The sequence below is a fragment of the Dermacentor andersoni genome, chromosome 10 (genome assembly GCF_023375885.2).
Source record: "Dermacentor andersoni chromosome 10, qqDerAnde1_hic_scaffold, whole genome shotgun sequence".
Lineage (NCBI taxonomy): Eukaryota > Metazoa > Arthropoda > Arachnida > Ixodida > Ixodidae > Dermacentor > Dermacentor andersoni.
The window spans coordinates 109,476,345-109,489,018 of record NC_092823.1 but is presented as its reverse complement, the minus strand read 5'-3'; the positions used below and the strand labels follow the sequence as shown (position 1 = coordinate 109,489,018).

At 46.8% G+C, this 12,674-nt stretch overlaps 3 non-coding genes across 3 annotated transcripts; 2 read left to right on the top strand and 1 right to left on the bottom strand.

Moving 5' to 3' along the window:
* Window positions 1–1,167: 1,167 nt before the first annotated feature.
* Window positions 1,168–1,260, bottom strand: TRNAY-GUA (transfer RNA tyrosine (anticodon GUA)). Its single transcript has 2 exons — window positions 1,224–1,260; window positions 1,168–1,203 (listed from the first exon to the last, which is right to left on the bottom strand). It is a non-coding gene; the product is annotated as a tRNA-Tyr (tRNA).
* Window positions 1,261–9,331: 8,071 nt separating this feature from the next.
* Window positions 9,332–9,424, top strand: TRNAY-GUA (transfer RNA tyrosine (anticodon GUA)). The gene is made up of 2 exons: window positions 9,332–9,368; window positions 9,389–9,424. It is a non-coding gene; the product is annotated as a tRNA-Tyr (tRNA).
* Window positions 9,425–12,071: 2,647 nt separating this feature from the next.
* TRNAA-AGC (transfer RNA alanine (anticodon AGC)) lies at window positions 12,072–12,144 on the top strand. The gene has a single exon. It is a non-coding gene; the product is annotated as a tRNA-Ala (tRNA).
* The last annotated feature ends 530 nt before the right edge of the window (window positions 12,145–12,674 follow it).

Below are 12,674 nucleotides of genomic sequence, written 5' to 3'. Positions count from 1 at the left end.
TTGTACACCTAGTTATCACGGGCAAAAGGGTAGTTTGGTTGAGTTTTGCTAAGACTGTTTGCAAAACCGCAGTTTTTTTTGCAAATACACACAGTTTCATTAAAGTTAGGCCGCGGCCTTTCACGCACGTTACACACGCTGCCGAATAGGTTGTCCGTGAAGTCGCGGTGAGACCTGGCCGTCACAGTCCAGCTTGACGCAAGCCCAAGGGTGCGATCCGTCAAACGCTTGCTGTGGGTGCCGTTGCTTGTATCCACGGCTGTTGCTGGTTGACGGTGGTGGTTGCACTAGCATTGCATCTTAGAACGGTTCCGCGCTTGGTAAGCATCTTCGTAAAGTGCTATTCTTGCCTCCCTTTTCTCCGCTGTTTCAGCAGGTAGCGTTGCCTTTGTTTGAGATTTCGCATCCTGCCGTCTAGACATATCTATTGGATGACTGGATTTATTCTGTCGTTTGCGCTGAACGCATGCATAGACGGTCCAGCCGGTGTACCATCCATGGCGAGACTGATCCACCAAACACCTCGGGAAAGGGAACCTCACACGTCGGCTATCGCATGGCGCTGCTCAGCCTCAGGTTGCGGGTTGGATACTCGGCAAGGGCGCTCGCAATGATATGGGAGCGGAATGTAGAAAAAAAAACATTTAATTGCATGTCAAACAGAGTGGATCCAGTATTATTTTGATCAATATAATACTGGATTCATTTTCCAGCTTGGGCACTTCAATCCCTCACAAATAATTTATTTAGTAACCCTTTGGAACAAAACTGCTGCTATATGTTACGTTTCTTTCAGCTGCACTATGCCAACGCGAAATAAAGAATGAGTTACAGAACATATCATATATCTAAGTTGCATGTTCATATATCTAAGATAAGTTGCATGTTAAGGTAGAGTGAATCCAGTATTATTTTGACCGCCCGGGTGGGATCAAAATAATACTGGATTCGTTTTTCAACTTAGGCAATTCAATTCCCCACAAATAGTTTCTTTAGTAACCCTCTGGCGTAAAACTGCTGCTACGTTTCCTTTAGCTGCACTATGCCAACGCTAACTAAAGAAAAAGTTACAGAACATATCCTCATATTGAAGCAACGCAAAGATGAAAAATGTACATATATTATCTCCTAATTGCTTTCTTGATTTGCAGTAAAAAGAAGGAACAGTCCGTCGAGCCGGATTCGAACCAGCGACCTATGGATGTCCGCAATGGGTGAAACCTCTACAGTCCACCGCTCTACCAACTGAGCTATCGACGGAACGGGAAACGCGCGCCTACCGGTTTGTCTTGAAAGCGGCCTCGCACGATGTGACCCAATTAAGATAGCCGACGCCGGTCGCGCACACCTTACACGCAGCCGTTTCTGCTCCGCACCCTTTTTCGTTGGCCAGAATGAATGATCGTGCTTTGTGCGCGTCGTTGTGGCTTTCTTTCCGCTCCTATTGTGGCGTCATTAACGCAACGTATACGCAACCTACTTCACGTGCGGTGCATTCCTAGCTCACGTGAAAACAAAACAAAGATGTGGGGGAAAATTCACCGATGATTACGACACTGCCTAAGGTGAATATTGAGCGCAGCTGTCTGTGTGTTTTTATTTCGCAATATATTGGCTGGCGCGCACCACTAGTTTCGTTTTAGCAGCCATGCTTGCTTTGTGGCTATGGTGTTGGGCTGCTAAGCAAAAGGTAGCGCGATCAAATCCCGGCCGCAGCTGGTATCTCAGTAGAAGATTTTTTAACGTTTTTAGAAACCTACCTCAATAGCACTTTTATCAGTTTTGACGAACTCTTCTTCCTACAGAAAGGTGGAATCTGCACCGGCTCGTGCATTGAGCCGCGTTTGTGCAACATTTTTTTAGCTACCATAGACAAAGCGCTTGATCAAGCGTTAGGGGGGGGGGGGGGGGTTGTTTAAACATTTTAAATGTTTTTAGATATATGGATGATTTTTTAATTGTTTTAACGGGCAAGGAAGTTTAACTTCTTGCGACAGCATTCTAGCAATTTTTAAACAACTTGGTAAAGGGCTTTCTTTTACTCACGAAATTCCACTCGACAATTCTCTGCCTTTTTTAGACCCACGCATTTTTTTTTGCTAAAGGCCACGCGTGCTGGCAGTACTTCCCTCGGGTACAGAAGGGTTGGGTGCCATATGACTCCTCCCAGTCAAAGATTGTTAAACGAGGAGTAGCGATGCTCTGCTTAAAATCGGCTCACCGCAAATCGTGTGTCCACAAGATGCAGCTTACCTTTGACGATCAGATTACCCGTATTAATACGGCAGGGTTCCCTGACTCGATGGTAACGCCAGTGGTGGAAACCCTCCTGCAGAAGGTAAAATGATCTATGAGCAAAGCAAGGGTGAGGACGACTACTATGGCCGTAAGACCTGAAGTGGTACCGTATATTTACAAGGTCACTCACAACCTAAGGAAGGTGGCAGACAAGTTTGGAGTCCCCGTTGTCTTTTCAACTCCGGTTAAGGTGACGCGGCTCTGCCCTCGTACCTCCCGTGATCCTAAAGGAAGGCAAGGCTTTGGCAAGAACCTATAAAGCTGTATGCAAAATGCAATGTAGGAGTTGTGTACGAAATCCCCCAGGCGTGTGGCAAGTCCTACATAGGGCAGACAGGACGATTCCTGAATTATGGAGCCAGAGAACATGAACCAACGTTAACGAAAGATGAATTGGTGCACTTGCTGGCGCACTGCAATGCCTGCCCCAGTGCTCCATTTTTTAAGGAGATAAATATTCTGAGGAGAAGCTAGGACCAGACTGCACGCGAACTGATGGAGACTGCACGGAACTGATGGATAAAAACGAAAGGCCAAGACTGTGTTAGTTACACTTCCATTAGGTTGTTTCTATCGGGGATAGATTTTTTTGATAATTGGTTGCCCCGCTAGGCTGATGCGTGTTCTTGTTTGCTGCGTTCTGCGCATGTTCTATTTGCCCATATATGCCCACGGGTTGCCGTGAATAAACCAGTTGAAAGTTACCGCCCGTGTTGCTTTTGTGTTCTCTTCCGCTGTCCCCGTCTTTATTTGCGGTCAGTATGATATGCAGTAAACACCAACTAGGCCAAACTGAAGTTCTTCTACCTTAGGACAATGAGCATGTGCAGCGGTTCATTTCCTGCACTGCACATTAATATGCGTGGATAGCACTAAAGGCTTAACTTACGGGCAAGAATACGAACTAGTCATTAGCTAGGCCCATGAGATTAAGATATGATCATATAGGATCATGTGCAAAAGTTGAAGGAGGTTCTTTTAATAAGGCTATGTTTTTTTTAACATTCATTACCACAGATTTGTTGTGCCAGTCGCCACAGCTAGATTTATTGTGCCGGACGTTTGGGAAGGACCAGCACGGGAGGGGAAACCCCACCTCATGTCGGCCTTCGCTGTCCAGCACTGGCCTCCCCAAGACGTCAGTTGTTATTGCGTCTTTGTAATACTTATCTTTTATAGCTGTAGCCTACCTCAACTAACTACATCATAGGGAGAAAAAATGGTTGTCAAAACAGTGCAGAAAAAAAAGAGAAAAAAGAAAAGAATGAAAATTGTTAAACCACAACGGATAACTAGAAATGTTAACGAACTCGTGACGAACCTTTAAGGAACATCTACACTCTTTTCCTGAATCTATTGAGACAAATTAAGCTACCGCGAAGGACGCAGGCACTCAACCAAGCCAGATCCGAACGAGACAGGCCCAAGGTCTTACCTAACTCCAAAGTCTCCCGACAGGTCGTGCTTCTAGCTCCGAAAACTAAACTATAAGTGGAGAATTTCTTCTATGGATTGAAGCAGCTCAGTAAAGGAGCATACTTTGCTGCCTTCTCACGTACCTTGTCTTTAAGCACCCCTACATTGGCATCCCATACGACAGCCAAGTCGACCACCAACACTTCGTCCACAGTCTCGATGACTATGTCAGGCTTCAGCCTACTGCCCTCTCGAGTCGTTAAACGAGGTTCTTTTTGAACCGTAACGCTCGGACTCTTTTCCTACAATATACGGGCAACCTGTTTCACCACGAGGTTGTGTCGCTCAGTACGCGCCAGGTGCACAGACTCACACTCCTGCAAAATGTGGAATGTAGTTTCCGGCTTTTCATGACAACGACGGCACAGCCGTGACGTCGGATCGCTGCTTTGTTTGTTAGGGAGAGACCTGGATGGGTACAGATTATTCATAAGGCGCAAAGCCTTAGACGATCCCATTCCTTCAACAACTTGACATCATGATTCAACCAAGTGTTAGCCACGATCTGGCCTTGGTGTGCCAAGAGGTCCTTGTTGGTGTATTTTAACTTTAGATCGGACCACCATTTTTGGGATCCTCTAATTAATGCTCTCTCAATCGCCTTCAGAGAGGTTATTCCAGAAGGGATTGGGAAATGTTCAGCAATTCTTCGAAAATTCTTATCCAGGATACTATCAAAACCATCTACAAACGTATCCCCTAGTCTACGTAACCGCGCGAGGCTCTTAAACTGAACCGCCTGAGCAACCCTCTGCAGCTAAATGATGCCAAACCCCCCATTCTTTGACGGAAGCCAGTAGTGGATATTGGCGAAACCTGGAGGTAAATGAAGAACTTTCTTGATCCACTTGCGAATGAGCCCGTCCAGCCTGCAGGACCCTCTAGAAACCTCAAGAGCGTCAAACCACGTACTGTACAAGAATACTGAGATAACCAGTTGTCTTAGGCAATTTACCTATTAAAATGACTTTAGCGAGACCTTCGCAAGTAGATAAAGAAATTTCATAGCTTTTTCAGAATTGATGGTTGGATTTTTATTTGTGAAGATATCTGATCCTAGATATCTAATCGGTTCATCTCTACATTTTGGTTTGATATCGTGCCCTAAGATAGACAGTGTAGGAACGTTGCAGTCAAAACCCTTACTAGTGTGATTGGAACGCCAACCGAAATATTGAAACTTTGAAAAATTTATTTGCAAGTCAGCATTCTTAAGAAAGGAAACTATTTCATCTACGAGGTGTTGAAGTACCTGAAGAGTATTAGACATCCAAAGCAGATCATCAGCAAACGCCATAGCAGACATTGAACTGTCAAGCAATGACACACCCACACCTAACTCATTTAGGCGGTATATTAGAGGATCATTTATGCTCAAATGTTAACATTTTTTAGAGGGTCACCTTGTTTGATACCTCTTCTTAGTAGTGCTCTGACGTTATCTGAGATACCACCACAAGTGTCTGTGGTGGTGCAATGGACATATGAATGATTAAGTTAAGAATACGCAAAGGGACATTACGTGCATCTAGGGTACTGAAAATAGCAGAGTGAGAAACTGAATCAAAAGCCTTGCGCAGGTCAAGTCTTAAAGCAAAGAAAAGTTTACGTTTAAGTTTAAGCATCCTAATAATGCTTGCAAGACAAGTAAATTGGACGAAGTACTACAATTTTCGACGAAACCCGGCTGATACTTATGAAAATGGTTGGTGGCACTCAACCTACACAGCAAGAGTTTGGAAAATAACTTGAAAAGAACGGGGGAAACAGAAATCGGCCTAAAATCGCCTGGAACACCCGGTTTGGATTTCTTCGGTCTAAATACCGCCCTGCTTTGCTTCATTTCCAACAGAACTAGGCCAAAAGCTAACCAATTATTGAAAATATGAGTTAAGATACTCGGTGGTATCTTTAAGAGTTCAGTAGTTGAGACATTGTCTGGTCCCGGCGAGGACTTTGAAGAGAGCAATCTGACTGCGACAGCAGCTTCACCCTGCGTAAACAAAGATTCGTCAACCTCTAGCGCTATCGACGCTTCAAGTGGAGAAGACAGTGGTGTAGAATAAGCATTAAAATGGGATCAAACTCTGTGTAAATCTTGTAAGGAGCGTGCAGCTGAAGAATCACCCATAAGAAAGTGATCAGCCAGAACTTTCGGACCTAAATGATAAAGCCTTTGATGTTCAACGTAACGTGACCACTTACGTTGACTTCGATTTTGAGCTTGCTGAATGTGACGATTGCAGTTCTTACTGTTTTTACTTTTCGTTTTCTGCTTTACACTGAATGCTTTATGGATGGTCCGAAGTTAATCCATAGAAATAGGACGTGCTACAAGACAACAGACAATAGCCCCGTCCGTAATGCCAACCTCAGAGAGCGCGAGGCGCACATCCGCAGAATAAAGTTCTAAAGGAGGAGTTATTTCACCAGAAAACGACGGAAGAGCAGGGGGTGGGACAAAAGTTTCAGATTTCAAAAGCTGAAGTATGTCCTAATAACGACTTGTACGCCAAAGTTGAGAAATCGACGAGATGGTTCGGCTATTGAAAATCCGATGAAGTGCCTCAATAATTCTTTTATGAAAACCTATATCTATTGCACGCTTAGCCAAAGCTATAAGTTCAGAATCAGACCATCGGCAGTGTGAGTACGTAGGACGATCTAAAATATGGACTTCTCCTAAGCCAGTGTGTGTCGCCCTAAGTTTAGATAGAATTTCTTTGTACCTCGATTGCTTGCGTATCTTTTCGATGGAGTCTTTAGACCGGTGGGGAAACTTAGTGATTAATACGTCCATCACTGAGTAGACTTCACCCAAACCTAGTTTTGCATAAGCAGCAGCTTCCAACTCAGCTGGGGTCCATTGACCTCTAGTGAAGGTAACATTCCGACTCGTCGAAGAACCAGGCGGGGGCAAAACCGTTTGGGCGTCACCCGCGCCGGAAGAAACATGTGCAGAGTTGGGCATAGAAATACCAGGACAATGTTCATAAATACTGTGAGTCTAATCACCGAGGCTCTCGCCCCCATCAGTAGTCATCAGAGAAGCCGGAATGCCCACTGATTCCGGACTGACACTTGATACAGGAGGGTCAAGCTCAGTGCCCACCTCTGGAATGGACTGTCCACCAGGTTGAGACTGCAACTGTAAAAGATAAGCTCGTTTGCATTTAGAAACATGTGAAGACATGTTTTGACTAGACGGTAGTTTATTAAGAATATAGTAAGGACACTGCCACAACAAGTACATAGCATTGAGAAGAGTAATGCGGTTGGAATTTGACTCGCGAAGTCAAGCGACCATCACAGATGTGACAAATGTAGACGTCGATATTATAGGAGATGTGTGTTCCATTTCAAGGATTATACGTCAGCCGCGACGGTTACAAAGAACTACGTCACCCAGGGCAAAAAAAAAGATATGCAATACAAGCCGAAGTACAAAGTACGAGACAATTTCAGAGCCCATTAGGTGGACAGTGGTGATTAAAGTTGGACGGAGCAAACAGAAAAACCTAGCTCAGTAGGCGAGACACATTCAGCCCCTCAGACTGTTGCTGCTTTGTTGAAACAACAGGTGCAGCAACCTTAAACCTAACCCTGTTTTGCAACTGCTGGTACAGGTAAACGAAGCTAGGGCTGCCTTACTGGATCAGACGGTGCAGCTAACCGTAAAATAATGCAGTCGTAATTTCAGACAACTTCAAGCGTTGCACAAGATCAAGTTGGATCCAGAGAAGATCCTGCTAGGAACAAGCTCCCATTCCTTGGCAAGCCAAGGGCGTGCTTTTGGGTGGGATGTACGGACCCACTTTAGGAGGCGAACTCCTCTTCCTTGGAAAACCAAGGGTGTGCTTTTGAACGGGGGGCACGATCCCGCTCTAGGAGATGAACTCCCCTTCCTTGGAAAACCAAGGGTGGGCTTTTGAATGGGGGGCACGATCCCGCTCTAGGAGATGAACTCCCCTTCCTTGGAAAATTAAGGGCGTGCTTTTCGACGGGTGGCACGATCCCGCTTTAGGAGGCGAACTCCCCTTCCTTGGCGAGCGAAGGGCGTGCTTTTTCCTGGAAAAGTAGGAACCACTCTCTGTACCACAGACCTGTTCTGCTTCGCTGTTCAGCTGGTGCAGTCAACCAAGAGCCCTGTACTGCTTCGCTTTGGTTAGCTGGTGCAGTTTAGCAGAAGCTAAGTCTGTTTTGCTGAATCAGCAGGTGCAGTAACCTGAAACCCAACCCTGTTTTGCAACTGCTGGTACAGGTAACCGAAGCTAAAGCTGCTTTTACTGGATCAGACGGCGCAGCTGACCGTAAGAACAAACGAGTGGTAGACCTAGGGGAGTAGAGTGAAGAAAGCCCCTTAGAAATTCGTTAAGAGAAGCACGTGGCTTCAGCAAGATGCGACCGAAGCCGCTGGCGACCAAGGCCGCTTAAGACAATGTTGGGAGGAGTCCGTGTTGCTCCCGTGGGTGGAGGGACTGAAAGCCTGATAGCTTAAGGCCCTTTATTCAGAGAGAGGTCAACAAGTTACACCCGCGCGGCCATCTTGGGCCAATGAGACGCTACTTAGTTCACCAAGCGGACGCCTGGATATCCAGGGGGCACCACGAGGAGGTTAGCGTCTCTGAAGCAGCCGGAAACTAAACCTGTGCTGCTTCGCCCCTCCGAGAACGGCCTCATTCATCCTGGTGCATTAATTAAGGCTATATTTTCTTTAGAGCGCATCTTATAGGCGCCCGTCCCTGCGGCGACCGTCGGCTTCGTACCTCGTAAACGAGTGAACGAGCACAGCGAAAGATGGTAGCGAATGCGGAGCGTACCGGTCGATGAAACAGGACGAGAGCAAAGATGACGCGAGGAGGAAAGCGGAGGAGGAGGGCATGGCGAAAACGGGAGAAGAAAAGCGCATTGCCGAGCAAAACGAACTATGCCGACGATGGGTATGAGATGGCGCCAGAGTAGTGCGAGTCGCTAGGGTGCCTCGATGCGCTCCTCGCTCATCTCTCCTCTGTTCGCAGGGGCGCGCGCCTATAAGCTGCGTCTGTTCACCAAAGCTCTGCATGAGTGGAGGTCTGTCTGCGGCGCCTGCTGTGAATCACGCCGATGAGTCATTCACGCGCTGCCTCTCGCGATCTGCCGATTAGCAAGGCAGTCGCGCCACACTTCACTCCGTTTGGAACGTGCCACCAGAGACAGATTGTGCGCGCCAGCCGATACATAGCAAAAGAAAAACGCGTGCAGAGCAGCGCTGAAATTTCGCTTTAGGGTGTACCGTAATCATCGGTGATTTCTTTCCCACATCCTTCTTTTGTTTTAATGCGAGCTAACAGCGCGCGTCACGGCGAAGGGAGTTGCGTATGCGTTGCGTTAACGACGTGACAATAACAGTGACAACAAAGGCACAAACGACACGGGCAAAGCGCGATCATTCTTTGCCGCGAACAAAACAGGTGCGAAGCCGAAGTGGCTCCGCATAAGGCGTGCGAGACACGCCTCAGTTTATCTGAATTGTGCGGGGCCCCTTTCAAGACAAACCGGTGGGGTAGCGTATCCCGTTCCGTCGATAGCTCAGTTGGTAGAGCGGTGGACTGTAGAGGTTGCACCCAATGCGGACATCCATAGGTCGCTGGTTCGAATCCGGCTCGACGGACAATTTTTTTTCGGTGAAGAGTAAAACGAACAGATCGGAATTGATGGGTGAGGTGCCCAACATAAAAATTTTCTCAGGTCACTACGACGTGTATCACGGGAAGTGACTAAACCAATCGCATTTTAGACTTGAGTAAAATGCACCTGGCTGTTAAAACAACTAAATTTTGGGGTCTTACGCGTGAAATCCGCGATGTGATTATGAGGCACGACGAAGTAGTGGACTCTGAATTAATTTTCACCACCTGGGGCTCATTAAACGTGCACGCATGGCACGATACACGAGCGCTTTTTCATTTAGCCCTATCGAAATGCGGCCGCCGCGGACGGGATTTGAATCCCCTGCGCCTCCGAGCTTAGCGGCGCAACACCAAAGCCACTGTTCCAACCGAGCGGGTAGCACAGCTGTTGAGATGCGTGATTCGATCCTCGTAATTGGATCAGACAGTGCGTGGATGTACTGCACAAACGAGCCGACAGCGATGACGTCGGTGCCGCCTCGATAGATCAGCCGGTGATCAATACACCGAAAGGGTGTATGCCCTCGTAAAACAGCAATCGTTATTAACAGCCCCGTTATTAAGCGCTGCTCCGTTGCAAGCGTGTGTACCAAGCCGGCCAAAATTAGCACACTGCTGACCCAAACGGACTCACGTTTGTATGAACCCGACAGAGGGATTTCGAATTCGTTTGTTGGGCTGAAAACCAGCCGTCGGGTTCGTGTAAGCGCTAGCAGGTCGGGCCAAGCAATCATCGAGGCGAGCTCGGTCAAGCCGCCTCTAGGAGGTGGAGTGACTCATTCAACCGGCTTGGCATGCAGCCTGGGGACACTGTCGGATCGGGCGTAGTCTAATTCTGACACTCGACCCGCTCGAGACGAGTTCATGCAAGCGAAGGTAATAGTATAACTGAAGCTGTTTGCCAAAGTTACTAAACACAGAATACGCGTTGCTCTGTTTATTCTTGTTACCGCCAGCGGAGAACGTTGTTGCATAGATCTCGGAACCACAGTGGAAAACGGAGAGTTAAGCGTGTCTCTAGTTTCATTCGATTGACGAAACTTCATTTATCCTCGCGATAACTGGATCACATCCCTTTTAGGGTGAAATTAGAACAAACAAAGGAAAAGAGAAACAGCAGCGACCACCGCCTTTCTGCTGCTGTTCCGCTCTCCTTTCTTCGTCCGGGTTTCACATCAAACGCGGTGGGCTATTTAAGGAGTCCTGTAACCGGTCGCCCTCGTCGAGGATGTAACTCAAATGGAATCTCTTTAAATTCGAGAGGCATGCTGCGTTGGATACGCAGCATATCTATAATATTTTTTCTATAGTTTTGCTTTGAATCTCGCAAACCTCTTCTGTAATGTTCAGAATAAAGAGACAACAAACAAGGGATGTCGAAAAAGAAGCGCTGTCTGCTTTTCGGCGTTCATTGTTTCTTGACGCAGGTCAGTCAGACTGGAGGAAAATCAGGCACTGATACAGTGCTTGCGTAAGACCCCCCTATGTCTGCCCAGACAGCCTAGTATTGATGGGCTATAATGGAGTTGCCTATAGTTCGTGGTCGTGGTTTTTAACTACCTTGGGAATAGCGTACCGACTGGTATGTTACCAAGGTGAAAATACAATCTCTTTACCCCGGTTAGAGGCTGAAGGCAGCATCCGCCTCTGTTTGGAGAAAATTATCACCACCAAGCATTTTATCACCAAGAGAAATTATCACCAAGCATTTTGTGACAAGCATCGGCTTGTCACAAAAACAGTTTTTTTTTTAAGACTGAACACAGTAGTGAAGATGTAACATCACGTGGTAGGTTGACGTGCTTAGCCTGGTTCCTGCATTTTAGTCTGAACTCGCGGTATTCGAAAAATACCTGAAGGGTGCTTTCGTCGTCCGTAACGACACCGTGGTCTACACCAAATTGGTAGGAATTTTCACAAAACATTTACGTCAATAACGCACCTAAACCAACGCCATGCAGTTTCCAATGCAGTTGACTTCATATACGGGATTAATACGTTACGTAATAACTAGTTAGTTAATACCAAACTCACTAAAAGCAATGTATTCGATTGGCTACTTAGGGGCAGAGGAGGATATGGCTTCCCTTTGAAACTTTTTGGAAGTATGCGAGTCATGTGTAAGACGGGTAGGCTACGCAGTGTGAATGGCATCTCAATGCCAAGAGGCAACTGTCCGAGCCTAGTGGCATTGTTTTATAAGCAGTGCCAACTCAGAGCAGTTTAGCTCGGAAGACCCAAAATGTAAAATATATCTTTGTCCACCACTGTAAACGAATTGTCTTTGAGTTGGACAGCGGTGTACTTGGGACTACATTCTATAGGTTGTCACCGCCAATATTGTAGTGGGAAATAATGTGACCCAGATGGTCCAGAGTCATGTCGACTGAATTAACAGACGAATACCCAGATGGAAGCGCGAAGAGGCAACAGCGCCGATTTAATCGAAACGAGAACCTCACTCTCCAGCCTAGGCAGTGTACACTGACTGACGCTCGCTCGTTAGAATGCGAGGCGGTGTTGCGGGAGCAGTCGGTTGCCGCCGGCATCTTCGGTCCCGCCGTACGGCCTAGTTTCGCGTCGAATGCCTACGGATGAAATGGCGTTCCGTTGCGCTGGTTCTCCGTCGGGGGTGTAGCTCAGATGGTAGAGCGCTCGCTTAGCATGCGAGAGGTACTGGGATCGATACCCAGCACCTCCACTGGCTATTTTTTTTCCCAGGCCTTACTTCTTTTTCACTTGACACGGCTGTTCAGGGACGATAATTTATAGCAAGACTGGCAATAACGCGACACCGAAGACGCAGTGAAACGAGTACAACGATGCAAGCTTTGATGCGAGTAAATTTTCAGCTGATCAGCAGCATCGTAGGAACTATGCTCGTTAGGACACAGCGCTTCGTAAGTTTTACAACACCACGGCGGTCAAACAGACATCAGTCCTTGCACTCTATAGCATGATTTTAAGATACATACGCACCGCATAACGTGAATTGCAGACTCTTGTCTTATGTAGTGTTTGTGTTTGAGCTGCTCCTTTTTCAGTGTTCAACTCAAGCGCGAGAATATTGCGCTATAGAGACGGGATAAAGGATCGGAAGAAACGACGCTACACAGGCGCCCAGTAAGAAAGTGACTCAAACATCGCTTAAGCATCCAATAAAGTCCCACGGAGCTAAGAAGAGGTGTAAACATAGATGAAAACAAACGTGTTCACAAAACCGTTAGTTTA